This window comes from Crassostrea angulata, chromosome 4 (assembly GCF_025612915.1).
Source record: "Crassostrea angulata isolate pt1a10 chromosome 4, ASM2561291v2, whole genome shotgun sequence".
In the NCBI taxonomy this organism is placed as follows: domain Eukaryota; kingdom Metazoa; phylum Mollusca; class Bivalvia; order Ostreida; family Ostreidae; genus Magallana; species Magallana angulata.
This window is the reverse complement of record NC_069114.1, coordinates 18,510,481-18,528,028: the sequence shown is the minus strand read 5'-3', so window position 1 is coordinate 18,528,028 and position 17,548 is coordinate 18,510,481. Positions and strand designations below refer to the sequence as shown.

Here is a 17,548-nt window from a genome sequence, read left to right as displayed (position 1 = left end):
TGTCTCGTATTCTTTTAAAAATACGATAATGGAATTTCATTTTACATTTATTTACATCCTTTGTCAAAATGTTCAAGTTTATTCAGATTTCATAATGATTCGCTGTCAGTATAACAATTTAAGTAACGTGGAGTTAAAGTGTTTACTAATTGCTGACTATAGCGCTCGAAAGAAAGTTGCACTTGATTAAATAAGAAATTAAGACCAATTTTTAACGTAAATGTAATTACTTCCTAAATAATTACTTGATCACATAAAAAAGGTTTAAATTGCTGAATTTGGTCATTATTTCAGTGATTAGATAAGTATCAATAAAGGCATTTACTTCGAACATTAGTTTTACTATTTAATAGTCTTTAATCACCGATTGACGGACTATATACATGTATTAGCTTACGAATGCTTGATTCACACAGTCTAATTAAGGTCTTCCGTTTTCAACGGAAGACCTTGTACTGATTCTGTTGATAATTCTTTTTATTCTTTTTTTTCTTCTAGACGTTTTTTTAAACTCAAATATCTTGTTTGTGTGTTGTCCTATAAAGTTCAAATTTTCAGAGCTTATTGGTAGTTACTATTTTTCAATATCTACGGAAAATCGTTGAAATCGACACTTCCGGTACCGAGTTATTCCCCTTTTTCCGAAAAATATAGGCATTCTTGTGCACGCATAGGCTCTGAAACCGCTCACAGCATGTGTTACAAAGTCACAAATCTTAAAAATAGAGAGTTTGAACGTTGTCCTCCGAGTTTTGTTTTTACAATTTTCCTCCTTTAAAGTTTCAAAAAATTAATTTGAATTTGTGTTTCAAAAAATGCCGATATTTGGTTGTGTTTTTGTTATGTAGCTCTTTAGTTTAAAATTTTCCCTAAACACATATAGAACAAAATATGTGCAAAATATCAAGGGCTTTTACTTGACACCATTGAAAAAGGGCTGGCCCCTTAAATTAGGGGTCTAGAGCCCTTAAAAGTTTTCGTTTTATAACTCAAAAATGGCTAATATTTCGCTATAGCTGTCGATAGAAAAGTTGTTCATTATTGTGTTATCAATGTCTTTACAATATTATTTTGTACCGGTAATGCGTAAAATAAGTGTAAAAAGCTTGTCTTGATAACATGTACCTGTATTCATTTGGCAAGTAAGCGAATCGTCTTTGTGCGCATGACGTACATAAATTAACAGCTGAAAGTGTACCAGCATATACGGGATGCTTTGATTCATTTGAAAAAGTGTCTAAAAAGTATACGTGTACATGTTTTTCTTACAGCCTTTTTTTGGAGTCACCTCTGTTTAGGTCCTATAGTGGACAACCGTTAAGAAAATCAAAAACGAGAAAATATAAACGTTCTTTTTCTTATCTAGTGAGATACATAAACTAGATTAAAAAAAATAATAACTTCCATGAAATACCGGTAAATTTGAGTCATTTTACTGCAAGCATTTCAAATCGACCTAAATTCTTAGTTGTGTGCGTATTTACATAACCCATCTCGCCCGCGGCCGAGACAATCGATCGCCAAGGTCGCGTCTGGACTACCTAGCGGTCAGCGGTTATCTAATACACACGAATCGCGTGTGTCATATGTGATTTTATTTACCCGCAAACACAAGAATCGTACACAATGACATTAAAGCTTACTCTTCTTAATTTGAATTAAACGAAAGAGTGTCAATAAGAAATCGTTCTGTTTAATCATAAAAGCAATGCCATTCTCGAACTGAAGCAGTATCAGACAGATAGATCAACTGTGGGATTAAAGGGGGAAAAACTTATATTAGTTAGAGTTTAGTCATCATACTGCAAACATTGTAAATCTTCCTGGGTTCTGAGCTCTCTACGTGTGTTTTAACATTACGTAAGTTATCCGATCCCTCATCCGCGGCCGAGGAAATCGGTCGCGGCTGCACTACCTAGAGGTCAGCGGTTATCTAATAACAAGATACAGAACTGTTTCAGTTAGTTTGTTCACCTTCAATTTATTTAATTAAACATTAGAATGTGAATTGAGAAGCCCCTCTAAAAATTGATAAAAGCGATATTATTCCAGATCAGAAACATCATCAGACATAAATCAATAGTGAATTTGTAATTATACCCCCGCAAACGAAGTTTAGGGGGGTATATTGGTTTCACCCTGTCCGTCTGTCCGTCTGTCTGTCCGTCCGTCTGTCCGTCTGTCTGTAGACGCAACTTTGTCCCCCCTATAGAATTTTTTATTACTGCATGGAACAGTTTGAAAATTTGTACATATGTTGAACACCATCTGAAGATGTGCACCTGCAATTTTTTTTAAGATCAGACAAGATTTAATGATTTTATGACAGTTTTCATTTTCCTTATTCTCTATATTGTACACTAATGTTGAAAAGTAAGGGAGGTAATCCTTACAGATTTTATTAATTAATTAATAGAAAACACTCTAAAATATATTTATATAAATACATCCAGATGGAGTTTTTTGTCTTTATGTCTTAATTAATAAAAAAAAGTTATTATTTTTATAAGTGTTCTATCAACTGACAATGCAAAGTTTTTGTTTGTCAATGATAAATTCTTAGGAGCTAATAAGAACATCAAAGACAAGTGTGGCTGAATTCATTTGTCCCAAGGGAGCCATTATCTGAGCCATGGTTCAGATGGAGCATGTGTTTAGGGGAAATTGATAATCTGTAAAGTGGGTGATGGTTTTGGGGCTATTTTAAAACTGTTTCATGTAAACCAAAAGGTCTATCATTATAAGGAAATAAATAATATAATTATTAATAAAGAAGTTAAACTATTTTTAGAGGTTGTTTAAATTTATTTGTCAAGTAATTTGATGAAGTGACCCTATTGGGCATTAATTTTAATGAAATTCAAAATTACTGATATGATTGTAGTGTTTTGGCAATTTTAAAATTGTTTGTAATATTAAATTTTCTTTTTTACATATTTTTACATAGTATGGTAATTATGGTAATGTTTTGGGAGTTTATTAAATTTAACAAGTTCATCAAAGAAAATCATAGTCCTATGGGATCAATTTTCTGATATGGAGTTCCATTGTGCCATAGGAGAAAGTGAGGAAAATTTGAAACAACTAATTGCATCTGTCAAGACTCTTATTAGAAAGATATTGAAAGTTTTATCAACAGAAGAGCATTGCTTGGCTACTGGTTTTTCTATTCACTGCAAAGGGAGGGATTATTGTCATTTTGTTATACCCCCGCAAACGAAGTTTAGGGGGTATATTGGTTTCACCCTGTCCGTCTGTCCGTCCGTCTGTCCGTCTGTCTGTAGACGCAACTTTGTCCCCCCTATAGAATTTTTTATTACTGCATGGAACAGTTTGAAAATTTGTACATATGTTGAACACCATCTGAAGATGTGCACCTGCAATTTTTTTTAAGATCAGACAAGATTTAATGATTTTATGACAGTATTCATTTTCCTTATTCTATATATTGTACACTAATGTTGAAAAGTAAGGGAGGTAATCCTTACAGATTTTATTAATTAATTATTAATAGAAAACACTCTAAAATATATTTATATAAATACATCCAGATGGAGTTTTTTGTCTTTATGTCTTAATTAATAAAAAAGAAATTATTTTTTATAAGTATTCTATCAACTGACAATGCAAAGTTTTTGTTTGTCAATGATAAATTCTTAGGAGCTAATGAGAACATCAAAGACAAGTGTGGCTGAATTCATTTGTCCCAAGGGAGCCATTATCTGAGCCATGGCTCAGATGGAGCATGTGTTTAGGGGAAATTGATAATCTGTAAAATGGGTGATGGTTTTGGGGCTATTTTAAAACTGTTTCATGTAAACCAAAAGGTCTATCATTATAAGGAAATAAATAATATACTAGACTAGTAATTATTAATAAAGAAGTTAAACTATTTTTAGAGGTTGTTTAAATTTATTTGTCAAGTAATTTGATGAAGTGACCCTATTGGGCATTAATTTAAATGAAATTCAAAATTACTGATATGATTGTAGTGTTTTGGCAATTTTAAAATTGTTTGTAATATTAAATTTTCTTTTTTACATATTTTTACATAGTATGGTAATTATGGTAATGTTTTGGGAGTTTATTAAATTTAACAAGCTCATCAAAGAAAATCATAGTCCTATGGGATCAATTTTCTGATATGGAGTTCAATTGTGCCATAGGAGAAAGTGAGGAAAATTTGAAACAACTAATTGCATCTGTCAAGACTCTTATTAGAAAGATATTGAAAGTTTTATCAACAGAAGAGCATTGCTTGGCTACCGGTATTTCTATTCACTGCAAAGGGAGGGGTTATTGTCATTTTGTTGGTTTTTCTTTAAATCAATTAAATTAAAAAAATATATCATCAAATACATACATTTGTAAATGTATTACTGTTATAGATATGTATTTACAGTGAAATTCTGACAATTTTGATTTTAATTTTTCTTTGTTAACTATTTTTTTTTTTTTACAATTCTAGAATTTTTTTTTTGTATGTGTTCCAAACCTTAATTATTATTCAATTCAATTATTTGTCCCATTTGAAATTAGCCTAGCGGGGGTATTAGTCCCATTAGGACAGTTCTAGTTCTAAAATGTTCTAAAAACTATACATGTACTAATAATGTTATAGATAAACAACGAAAAACCACAAAGATTAAACCTCAAAATGATGATCACCCCCAGAACATACATGTAGCCAAGGAGATCCCGCGCGAGTGGACAAGTGATCCGCGGTAGCTTCGTGTTCTTCTACATGTACTTTATCACACGTGCATGTTTATTGATATTTAGTACGATTCCAACTATTTGTTTTTTCGAGATTTTGACCGGTACATGTAAGATTGACTTGTGTTTCAATTTAAGATTTTTTTATTTACCCACGAATATTTCCGCTAAATACTGCTGAGAGGTTTTATAGATATCGTAGAAAGTAGTTGACATCTTCATAAGGTTGCACATAAAATGAGAGAGAGAGAGAGAGAGAGAGAGAGAGAGAGAGAGAGAGAGAACCCAAAATTGGAAGCATTATTTAGCCGAATTTAGAAAATGAAACAGTCCCCAAGCGTTCAAGGCAGGATAAAAAAAAAATCAAATATCAAATTAACACATGCGGTAGAGGCAATTGCAACTTCTCTGGCCTTTCCGGCAAGTTTGGAAAAACACCTCGATGTATTAACATCACCGGATGTTAGAATTTTATACAAAATGGAGTCGCTTCCCATTAAAATAAGTATCGGTAAGAAGTCTTGTATGTCGTTTCTGTGTTATATTTTATTGTATATTGATACCTTTAATGAAGTATAGCTCACATCTCAACAGATCATAAAATGTGTTGTAATTATATCAAGTTTTATAAAAAGGGGGGTTGTCATGGACGCCTAGGTAATACATTCGAAGTGTTTTTCCGAGCTTGCCGGAAAGGCCCGAGAAGTTGCGATGGGCGGTAGAGGCTGACACGATAAAAGAATTGTCCAGAATTGAGGGATTCAGTGATTATTTTTAGAATGTTCACATGAGTTTTTAAACAAGATCTGTTTAGATTTTATCGGTTTATTGATCACAGTGCAAGGGCTTTTTTTTTTCCAAATGTGGCGAAGACCTATTTTTGGCGACTACTTAACATGTGTACATTTTTCTCCTCAATGTATGTCACTTTCCCACCCGTGTGTTTATTCGGTCAGTCTATGCTAAGTCAATCCGCTCCACGTGCGACCGAAAATCTCGTGTCGCGTCAGCGCACATAGCTCAGAATATTGCCCCCGGGCTGCAGACCAGCAATTGATAAATAATAGAAGGATGCTTTCACTGCAGCGGTCAATTGTTAAACAATAAGTGTCTAAATATTCGATGTCAATCAACCTCACCTTAAAGGTGCGATATCGTAATCTGAGAATGTGGCTAAAAAATTAACCCGTTGAACACGCTAAACTTCTATAGTTATGAACAGAATAAAATATATATTATCAGAGACATAAATAACTTAATAAGTTATTTATGTCTCTGGTTTTATAAGTTAACAGTTTTAAGTCAAAGATTAAATAAAATTTGTTCTCAGGATTAGAAGTAATGATATACGACTACATTAAGCAATAAAGTCGGTCGATCCATCAGAGTACTGCAAGTGTCGACAGTTTCTTATTTCTTTGAAATAATTGTAGTAGTTCAATTGACTTGCAGACTATAATACAGCGACTTTTCTGCCTTTCAAAAATGTATGCATTTAATTGCGATAGATATTTGTTCTTGGGGATTTTACTTATTGTTATATGCAAATTGATAAAAAAACAAATCATTGAAGTTGTGTAGTATGAGGTTGTAATGCAGATTAAGTGACCTAAAACTCAGCTGAATATTTTATTTTTAATCTAGCTTGTCAAAATGGGAGATTGTTAACTTGTAGCTTGTTAACTCTGAAAAAGTCTAGAACAGAAGAAATAAAGTCTTTATAGTTTTCGCTACATCTTCTTATTTATGTGTACGCGTACATAAAGCTATTTTAGATTTTTTTTTACTGTATAAAAAGTGTTGTTTTTCCTAACCTTAAATTTAAATCTATAGAAATTCAAAATCTACATGTAACATCTTAAAAGCTTTGATAGCTTACCGCTTGGAAATCATTTAGTGATGCAAATTGACAAATGCCCATGAAAAGACATTATTGGACCCCAAGGGTTTCTTATCCTTTCCGACAATGATGAGAAGAACTCAAATATGCATACAAATCATACATTTACATGTATATATATATGTGATATGATAGAAATAATTGAAAAATATAGGTCTTTTTTTGTGCCGCACAAAACGGGCGAAAAGGATTTTTATACCCCACGAAAAAAAATTGAGGGGTGGGGTTAAATAAAAAACACCTTGTCCGTCCGTACGTCGTGTCCGGTCTATATCTTTCTGATGGAAAAACATTGGAAGTGTTCTTACTTCGTACAAATATTACTCATTACCTAACGAAGAGTCATGAGCTAAACCCAAGGTCATTTGGACAAAGTAAAGGTTACTGGCAGGAAAAGTGCAAAATTTGTTTCCGGTCCACTTTGGAATTTCTTACTTCACACAAAGATTGCTTATGACCTGAGGGTGTGTAATGATTTGTCCCTAAGTCATTTAAGGAGAAAAATTGGGAGTTTCTATTTCATGTAAAGATTCCTGATGACCGATGATGTGTCATGAACTTGGCCCAGGGTCAGTTGCGAAAGTTCAAAGTCATATTAAACATGTGTCATATCTTGTATTAATGGAAATGAGTAAAAGCTAGAGTTTGACATAAAGAATACTTGTGACCTGTAAATATACCCTGCCTTGTCGGACTCGCTAAAAAAAAGAACCATCCACTATTCTCTAATAGAGAAATACGTGAGTAATGACTTCTTTCTTAGTGGGGATATCATTTGTGAGCTTGCTAACAGTACCTTTTAGATGGTCCAGTGGGAGCAATGCCCCCCCCCCTTTCTCTCAACCAAAATTTCCCTTAAGTTAACGCTTAGAAAATTGATTTTTGGGTCATTTCCCCCACCGCCACATCCACACTTTTATTATAATTAAATTAATTATATACATGTACATAAATGATGTACTTTTTAAAGTTATCCTAAACTTGAAGTAAGTTAAACGAAGAACTTGCCTGGTATGAAAATAATACTTTGAAATTGAGTCTCGTTTTCGATTTCTTGAACTTACTATTATCATATTGATAATCCAGTATCATTAAAAACCATTTCCCTTCTCCTTACACTCGCAAGGTTCTGATAGACCTGTATCAATAACAGACTATCTCCACTTGACCTCCACATTTGCATACAATCTAAATAACACCTACTTAGCAAAGATATGCCTTTATCTGTTTAATGAGTGGTGCAATACTCAATTTAGAGGTTACATAGAAAACAGGCATGAATTTATCTTTTTTGTCTCCATTTGAAGAGTTCCAATCAATTTTCTAAAGCTCTAATTGGTAAGAAGAAATGGTCGATTAAAGATTTTATCAATACAGGGTCTGTCAGGCTCTAACAAGTGTCAGGAGAAGGAGGTGTTTTAGTCAGACTGATGGACAATCCTTTCGCGACACGAAATTGCGACGGAAGACCTACTCGTTGCTTTGCAACGAGCTCGGCTCTAGTTTATTTTTCTTTTTTATTGTTTAACAATTGAGTAGCTAATTATACACAATTCAATTTACCAGTCCAGAGGTGTGAAACCCTCTCTTTGTTCACCAGTCTCGTGTACCATGTGTATACATACCGCAGATACACGTGTGTCTGGAGCAGTGGCTTCGTTAGTTTACCTGTTTACCTGTGTCATTGTCTCGGATCATTCGTGTGTGAAAGGATATTATGTAATCAAAGAATAAATAATGAACCTAAATCTTCCCATGCAAGCGTTTTAAGATATCGTATTCATCGGTAAAAGGGCGGCGAGAATAGCAAATTTTAAAATCCTTTAAAAATAAATCTGACTGTAATAAAATAATTACGGATACAAATTTCTAAATATACAATACTTAAAATAAATAGACACGTCAAAACATCAGACCTATATTAATCATTTTGGCTGAAAAATCGAATTTAAGTTGTATAGCTTTGTTAAGAAATTTCCCTCGTGTTGACCTCGTGACGTCATTTCCGCTGACGCCTCGTTATCGCCTAATTCTGTTTTCTCTTGATTAGATTTCCCAAAGCAGGTAAAGATAGCCACTTTGAAGCGGCGTAACTCCGTTATTTTTGCATCGATTTCGATGCGGTTTTTTGCATTACATTTTGGTAATTAAACTCTTTGACAAATGTTTCACATCGGCTTGGCTGCAGGTACCCTTTAAGCATTAAATAAAAAGTTTTGAAATGTTTAGGACAATTTTCCATTTTAGATTTATTGGAATACTCTTTGGTAAGAAGCAAAGACAGATTTCCCGATATATCAAACAAGCCATAGAGGCCCTTTGTTCGGATTTTAACAGTGATATTCATATGACCACACTCTGAATTTAATCGCAATATGTTAAATACCACGGTTTAACCAAGTATTACAAAAGTTTGACCTTAAATTTCAACGCGTCAGATAAATATATATACAGAAGCAGGTACTTTCCATTTAAAAATGAGAAAGGGCGAAAAAATGGGAAAGAACTTCTTTAAATGTTTTAGTTCAAATCGTGTCTAAGTCCCTTTAAGATATAAAATGCACAAGTAAATGTCTCAATGTTTATACTGATTGTTTGACATCCAAAACAGCTTTTTAAATCGAATTCCTATCCATAAACTTAGCAATACTGGACGATGTTCCCGCTGGATCTACATGTTTTTCTGATACTTTTTAGCTCACCTGAGCTGAAAGCTCAAGTGAGCTATTCTGATCACATTTTGTCTGTCGTCCGTCTGTCTGTCTGTCTGTCTGTCCGTCCGTCTGTCTGTCCGTCTGTCTGTAAACTTTTCACATTTTCAACAGCTTCTCAAGAACCACTGGGCCAATTTCAACCAAACTTGGCATCCATAGCCTAAGGGGATTCAAAGTTGTGAAAATTAAGGACCACGCCCGTTTGCAAAGGGAGATAATTATGAAAATATGAGAATTTTCGAGAAATTTTCAAAAATCTTCTTCTCATGAACCATAAGACCAGTAAAGCTGACACTTGTGTGGAAGCAATCTCAGGTAGTGTAGATACAAAATTGTGAAAATCATGACCCCCAGGGGTAGGGTGGGGCCACAATGGGGGGTCGAAGTTTAACATATGAATATATAGAGTATATCTTTAAAAAATCTTCTTCTCAGAAACTAATCTTATGGTTTCTAAGTTTTACATATGAATATATAAAGTAAATCTTTAAAAATCTTCTTCTCAGAAACTAATCAGCCAGGAAAGCTGAAACTTGTGTGAAAGCATCCTAAGGTAGTGTAGATACAAAGTTGTGAAAATCATGACCCCCTGGGGTAGGTTGGGCCACAATGGGGGGGGGGGTCGAAATTTTACATAGGAATATACAGAGTAAATTTTTAAAAATCATCTTCTAATGAACCATATGACCAGGAGAGCTAAAACTTGTGTGGAAGCATCCTCGGGTAGTCTAGATTCAAAGTTGTGAAAATCATGACTCCCGGGGGTAGGGTGGGGCCACAATGGATGGTCGAAATATACAGATTAAATCTTTCAAAATCTTCTTCTCATGAACTAATCAGCCAGGAAAGCGGACACTTGTGTGGAAGCATCCTCAGGTAGTGTAGATACGAGGTTGTGAAAATCACGACCCCTGGGGGTAGGGTGGGGCCACAATGGGGGGTCGAAGTTTTACATAGGAATATATAGAGTAAATCTTTAAAAATCATCTTCTCATGAACCATATGACCAGGAGAGCTGAAACTTATGTGGAAGCATCCTAATCAGCCAGGAAAGCGGACACTTGTGTGGAAGCATCCTCAGGTAGTGTAGATACGAGGTTGTGAAAATCATGACCCCTGGGGGTAGGATGGGGCCACAATGGGGGGTCGAAGTTTTACATAGGAATATATAGAGTAAATCTTTAAAAATCATCTTCTCATGAACCATATGACCAGGAGAGCTGAAACTTATGTGGAAGCATCCTCAGGTAGTGTAGATTCAAAGTTGTGAAAATCATGACCCCCGGGGGTAGGGTGGGGCCACAATGGGGAGTCGAAATATACAGAGTAAGTCTTTCAAAATCTTCTTCTCATGAACTAATCAGCCAGGAAAGCTGACACTTGTGTGGAAGCATCCTCAGGTAGTCTAGATTCAAAGTTGTGAAAATCATGACCCCCGGGGGTAGGGTGGGGCCACAATGGGGGGTCGAAGTTTTACATATGAAAATATCGAGTATATCTTTAAAAATCTTCTTCTCAGAAACTAATCAGCCAAGAAAGCTGAAACTTGTGTGGAAGCATCCTCAGGCAGTGTAGATTCAAAATTGTGAAAATCATGGCCCCCGGGGGTAGGGTTGGGCCACAATGTGGTACGAAGTTTTACATAGGAATATACTGAGTAAGTCTTTCAAAATCTTCTTCTCATGAACTAATCAGCCAGGAAAGCTGACACTTGTGTGGAAGCATCCTCAGGTAGTCTAGATTCAAAGTTGTAAAAATCATGACCCCCGGGGGTAGGGTGGCGCCACAATGGGGTGTCAAAGTTTAACATAGGAATATATAGAGTAAAACTTTAAAAATCTTCTTCTCAGAAAGTAATCAGCCGGCAAAGCTGAAACTTGTGTGGAAGCATCCCCAGGTAGTGTTAATTCAAATTTATGAAAATAATAATCCCTGGGGGTAGGGTAGGGCCACAATGGGGGGTCGAAGTTTTACATAGGAATATATAGAGTAAATCTTTAAAAATCTTCTTCTCAGAAACTAATCAGGTAGGAAAGCTGACACTTGTGTGGAAGCATCCCCAGGTAGTGTTAATTCAAAGTTATGAAAATAATAATCCCTGGGGGGTAGGGTAGGGCCACAATGGGGGGGGGGTCGAAGTTTTACATAGGAATATACAGAGTAAATCTTTAAAAATCTTCTTCTCAGAAACTAATCAGCCAGGAAAGCTGAAACTTGTGTGAAAGCATCCTCAGGTAGTGTAGATACAAAGTATGTATTATGTATTATTGAACATTGTCCAGATAGTTTGTATTATGACTCCATTATACTGATTTTATCATACCTATTGTTTCTCAGGTGAGCGATGTGGCCCATGGGCCTCTTGTTTTAATATTCTTGTTGACTGTGTATACACGAGCGTATACATCTATGTACATGTACACAGTAATTTTACCTTTATGTTTACCTTCAAAGTCAGAGGTTAAGCGTACATCGTTTATGCATAACTATAGATTTCATATAAACACATGTACCGTTTTTAGTTGTCAACACAATCTGTTCGTGTTTCACAAATTAATATACATGTATAAGATTACCAATCTGTCAGTTGTATATGTATGTAATCCAAAAGAGCATGCATACTTATTAGTATATCTTAATAAATTTCCGCTTACTATATTGACTCTTTACATAATTTTTCAATATCATTTAATTGCAAGTATACATTTTGGTACAATCTCTCAATGACTTGGATCCGCCAAAGCGTATCCACCACCTTACTCTCTCTTTAGTATTTCGGGTTGGTTTATCGAAAATAAAAGAAGGGTTTTTTTTAATATATAATTTTAAGAGAATGACTTATCAGGTATAACTCAACTATAATTCACGGACATCATCTCACTCGTGTTGAAATATGAAATATGTAAGCAGTTATCCTGGTGCAGACATTTCGAAGTGTTGACAGATGACTTCATTTATAAGATATCAAACACTTCGGGATCTTTTCAATGTTTATAACGAAGGTTTTGTACGATAGTCTTTTAACAATGCGTTAAATAACGAAGTATTTCAACTGTGTCGTGGGCAAACGAAGATCTTTTAGGACAGTAACAAAAGAATTTGCTTTGTTCTCTACAAAAACGGAACATATTTACGTTGATGTACAATGTATGTGTACGGTGTGCTAATTGTGTTTCATTACATGTATTTATACCCCCCGCACACGAACTTTGGAGGGTATATAGGAATCACCTTGTCCGTCCGTCCGTCCGTCTGTCTGTTCAATTTGCGTCCGGTCAATATCTTTCTTATGGAAAAACAATGGAAGTTCTTACTTCACACAACTATTGCTTATGACATAAGGATGTGTCATGACCTTGAACCAAGGTCATTCGGGCAAGGTCAAGGTCACTGACAGAAAAAGTGCAAACTTCGTACCCTGGCAATATCTTTCTTATGGAGAAACATTGGAAGTTCTTACTTCACACACAGATTGCTTATGACCTAAGGGTGTGTCATTACCCTGACCCAAGGTCATTCGGGCAAGGTCAAGGTCACTGACAGAAAAAGTGCAAACTACGTGTCCGGTCATTATCTTTCTTATGGAGAAACATTGGATGTTCTTACTTCACACACAGATTGCTTATGACCTAAGGATGTGTCATGACCTTGACCCAAGGTCATTCGGGCAAGGTCAAGGTCACTGGCAGAAAAAGTGCAAAATTCCTGTCTGATCCATATCTTTTTAATGGAGAAACATTGGACGTTCTTACTTAACACAAAGTTTGCTTATGACCTAAGGGTGTGTCATGACCTTGACCCAAGGTCATTTGGGCAAGGTCAAGGTCACCGGCTGAAAATTGCAAAATTCATGTCCAGTCCATATCTTTCTAATGGACAAATATTGGAAGTTCTTAATTCACATCAAGATTGCTTATAACCTGAGGGTGTGTCATGACCTTGACTCAAGGTCAATTGAAGAAGTTCAAGGTCATTGTTTTAAAAAAAATCAGGCTCAGTATACCAATAATTCAAAATGATTATATTAAATGGCTGCTTCACATGTGGAATTTTGTTTGATTCGAGACATGTTTGTTAACATAAGGATGCAATTGACCTCATGCATTAACAGTTAACTTAAACTTAAATGGAATTTAAAGAATAGAAATTGGTTTGTGTACTCATATATGCATTAACAGTTTTAAAAAATAGAGCAGTTGTTATTAATAGAAAACGGACGGTGAAATAGATTCATCCAATATTTTCTATAATAGAAAAAATACATGAGTTATGATTTTTTTCTTAGCGGGGGGTATCAATTGTGAGCTTGCTCACAGTACCTCTAGTTTCAAAACACTTTCAATCCACATGTCTAAAATAAAACTTAAAATAACCTATCCGTACCTTAAACGTATCAAATAGTTTGATATTTTTTTGAAGCATTTTAGTTTAGGAAAGGATTGACCAAAAGAATTTTTCAAAAATATTTTTATCTAAGTTAATTGATAAAAATCGCATTATGGTCAATGGGGACATACACATTTTTAAAGATAAAATTAAAAAAATAAATACTAAGAATATCAATTATAAATGTAGTAGTAGAAAGATGTATTTTATCATTAAGAATATTAAAAAAGTTCAAAAACAAATTTTATACTGAATGGATAATTATTTTAGATTGATTTTTCATAGATTAAAAGCAAAGTCAGACAACTCATCAAGAACAAGAAAAGGTTATTTATTAGGACACATTACGCATTTACATACTGATACCGAAACCTGAAAATTATGTCAAAGTATACCGAGTAGAAAGCCCATACATACCCGTTGTGCATTTAGAATCATTAAATCTGGGTCTAGTATGGATTGGATACCCCAATTCCATATTTCAATTGTAATTTTAAGTTACCTTTGAAGAATGCTATGGATTAAAGACGATAATGTACTTACACTTTCGTTTTGAACGAGAACGAAGACAAAGAAAGTTCCTACTACCACAAGACACACTTTGGCATGCAAACTCATCTTGACGTCTTTAGAAGAGCATGCGAGGACTCGTAAATTCTCTTGTACAATGTTTAAGCTTCTTTTAAAATGAATTAAATCTGCTCTTGACCTAAAAATAAAAACAGGGTTTTTTTTTTAGATATTTATGAGCAATATAAATGAATATTCTCAAAATTAGTAAACTGTTCTCGATCCTATTAAAAGATGCATTTGCATTTACTTACATTACATAGAAGATCAACTTCGGTTTCTGATTCGCTACTTTCCCTGGTACATTATATGGTGCTCTCAACTGTTCAAAGGTCGAGATATCTATGGTAAGTATATCACACAGGCAGTCGGGTATGTTATCGTCACGTGATCTCTCAGCTCAGAGCCATTGAAAATGCCGTACTTTAATTAATAAGGCCGAGTCTAATTATTTCTACCCTAGATATTTTGAATGAAATTTCTCGCACTTAGGTTTATTACTATATCAACTGCTTTAGGATTAAAAAAAATATATATATATAAAACACCCCAAATTCCTAGGGGGTCGTCTCGAAAGTTAACACTTTTTACTATGGGGCACTGTGGGGATTTGTTTTCAAGTTTTACAAATGTACCCATACTTTTTGTATTTCTGCGTTAGGGATTTTTATCTTTTAAATATATGAAAACTATTGTAAAAAGTCACCAAATGGTAAAGTTAAAAACATGTTTGGTCCAGGGATAATATTAAATTTGGTTTTTTTTTCTCCAAAAAATTGGCATATTGTGCAATGGCTAGTCCTCCTTTTTTTCATCCGCTTCATGCATAGTTTATAATACCGGAAAACAATGGCGCCATCTTAAATTCGCATTTCACCCTATCAAATTTATACAATCACAATGTTTGAACTACTGAACATTACATTTAATGTTGACGTTGTACGAAAACACAATTCAAAAGAAAGTTATCCGCACCTACAGCGGCATGAAAATAAAACGGTGCGCAGTCATGAGCATTCAAACTGTACTCAACCTCGTTAAACGCCAATGTTTACGTTAATGCCAGTTTCATACACATTGGAAAATATATAAGCGAGGCAAAACCAGATGCGTTGTGAAAAATTCAACTTGTACTTGAACTAGTCTGGTTCCTGTGAGGAATTATGGATAGGCCAGCGAACCAGGCTAGCACACATTTATCTGAATCTGGATTTCATGCCATGAACACACATTAAAGTTACTTGTGAAGTTGTCGGTAAATGGTACGGAAACAGGGTTCCTTTTTAAATGTAAAAAAAATCATTGACAAATGGTTTAAACTAACAGCATCATGCAGTAAATTATGTCGAAACTACAACATGCGACCACACAACAAATATCATAAATCGCGATGAATGGGTGTTTGGGTCCGAAATATGTAGCTCAACTTTATTTTTAGTAGGCTTTTGTACTTTAAGTAAAATCTTACGCATCTAAGGCAAACCTTGATTAAATAATCATCTCACTGTATACAGGATTGAATAAACATGTGACTGTATGTAAGGAATAAAGAATCATTCCTTGTGTATTGTGAAGAGATAAAATACAGACGGGGTAATCAAATCCAATAAAGCCCGAATGATTCCTTATTACTTATATTTGTACAGTTTTGAAGCGATTGAGGATGACATCAAAATAATCATTATTGAAATGTATTGGACTAGTAGACACATTACAAAGTTGATTTGTAATGTAATCTGACATAGGTAAAGACACTCGAGATTGTTAATATTTAAGCATAAATCTAAAGAAAAATGGATCAAAATTGAAAATTTACACGAAAATGTCACTGCATGCCATAGTTAACAAACTCGTGTAATGAGTAATGTGTGCGCAATCGGTGAAATTTTGCTATATGTTACCTTCACTGATATAATTCATAATTATGTTAAAAGTATGAGCCCTTTAACAAAGTTAAATGTTTGCTTCTATTACTCATCATAACACTTTTGTAATTAGAGGTCTTTCCTGCACATGTCATAATACAATGCAGAGTTTTAGGGTCTGTGGAATATCGGATAGTCTTAAGACGTTAAAATTTCCGTTACAAACACGTGCATATGGTATATGCATTGGATTTCTTTTTTAAAGGACAGTAACTTGTATTAATGATGGTAGAACGTTTTATTAACTCTTTTAAAAGAGTAGATGCACAGCAGTTGGTTTCTATTCAGTGTCACAGTAGATGTTGGGACGATTTTTAAACATCATATACTTTAAAACAATATGACCATTGTGGCCACATTCTGTATTATTAACATCCCTAACACGGGGAACATAAAATTAGCAATTTTTAAAAAAAAGTTTCATAGTCTTTCTTAGGGTTCTATTCAGTATCAGTGGTAGTAAAAAATGAACATTTATACATTATATAATACAATAACACTATAGGAACCATTTTTGAGTTAATCAGGAGTTATATTGCGATGGTTCCTCGTACGTCGTCGTGCGGCGTCCACCGTGCGTAAACAATATAACATTTTTAAATGCTTGAAACTACAATGCCAACTGTTACCATTTACAGCGTCAAGCATTTCTAATTTTAAGACATTTAAATTGTGAAATTTACGACTTATATACCATCCACGGGGCCTCATAGGCGGCCTCTACGTCAAGGTCTGTAAAATTCATGACACCTGGGTCAGGGGTTCATGATCAGGCTCTAAGATGGGGCCATTACTTCCATATAGTAAATTTTAAAATGTATTAAATATCCAAATCTTTTTCTCTACTTTCAAACATATTTGAAAAAAAAAAATGAGTGGCTACATGTATAATGTCCTTAAAGCCCTCTAAATCATGATCCCTGGGACAGGGGTTCAGTCCCTGTGGTTGGGAAAAATATGACCATAGAGACAATGTATTTAACCTTAGAAAAAATTTCTTTACTATTATCAAAATTTGAAAAAAAACTTAATGTTTGATTCTGATGTCCATGACGTCCTCTGCATCAGTTGTGAAAATAATGGCTTCTGGGGCAGGGGTTCATTAAAAAGCGTGGCTAATATGGCCATATAATAATCAAAGTACTAAAGTACTGACGGGAGTTGATTTTATTGATTATAATTTTTTCTTGAAATCAACGATATGTAAATTCGCTTGGCAAGTAGTTTAAGAGTTGTATTTGAATAATCATGCACTTTTTCTGATATGAATTATCGGGCTTTTTCGAAAAGAATTCCGAAATATAGACGGAAAACCCGACATCATGTTGTATAATATT

General features: G+C 34.4%; 1 protein-coding gene across 15 annotated transcripts in view; it reads right to left on the bottom strand.

Annotated features, from left to right (window-relative positions):
• The window catches only part of LOC128179822 (uncharacterized), a 223,312-nt gene extending 208,920 nt beyond the window's left edge, over nucleotides 1-14,392 (bottom strand). For all 15 annotated transcript variants that reach the window (XM_052847459.1, XM_052847464.1, XM_052847465.1 and 12 more), the window contains exon 1: nucleotides 14,260-14,392. The gene's annotated coding sequence lies outside the window, so the exon portion shown is untranslated. The remainder of the gene's footprint in view (nucleotides 1-14,259) is intronic.
• Nucleotides 14,393-17,548: the final 3,156 nt, after the last annotated feature.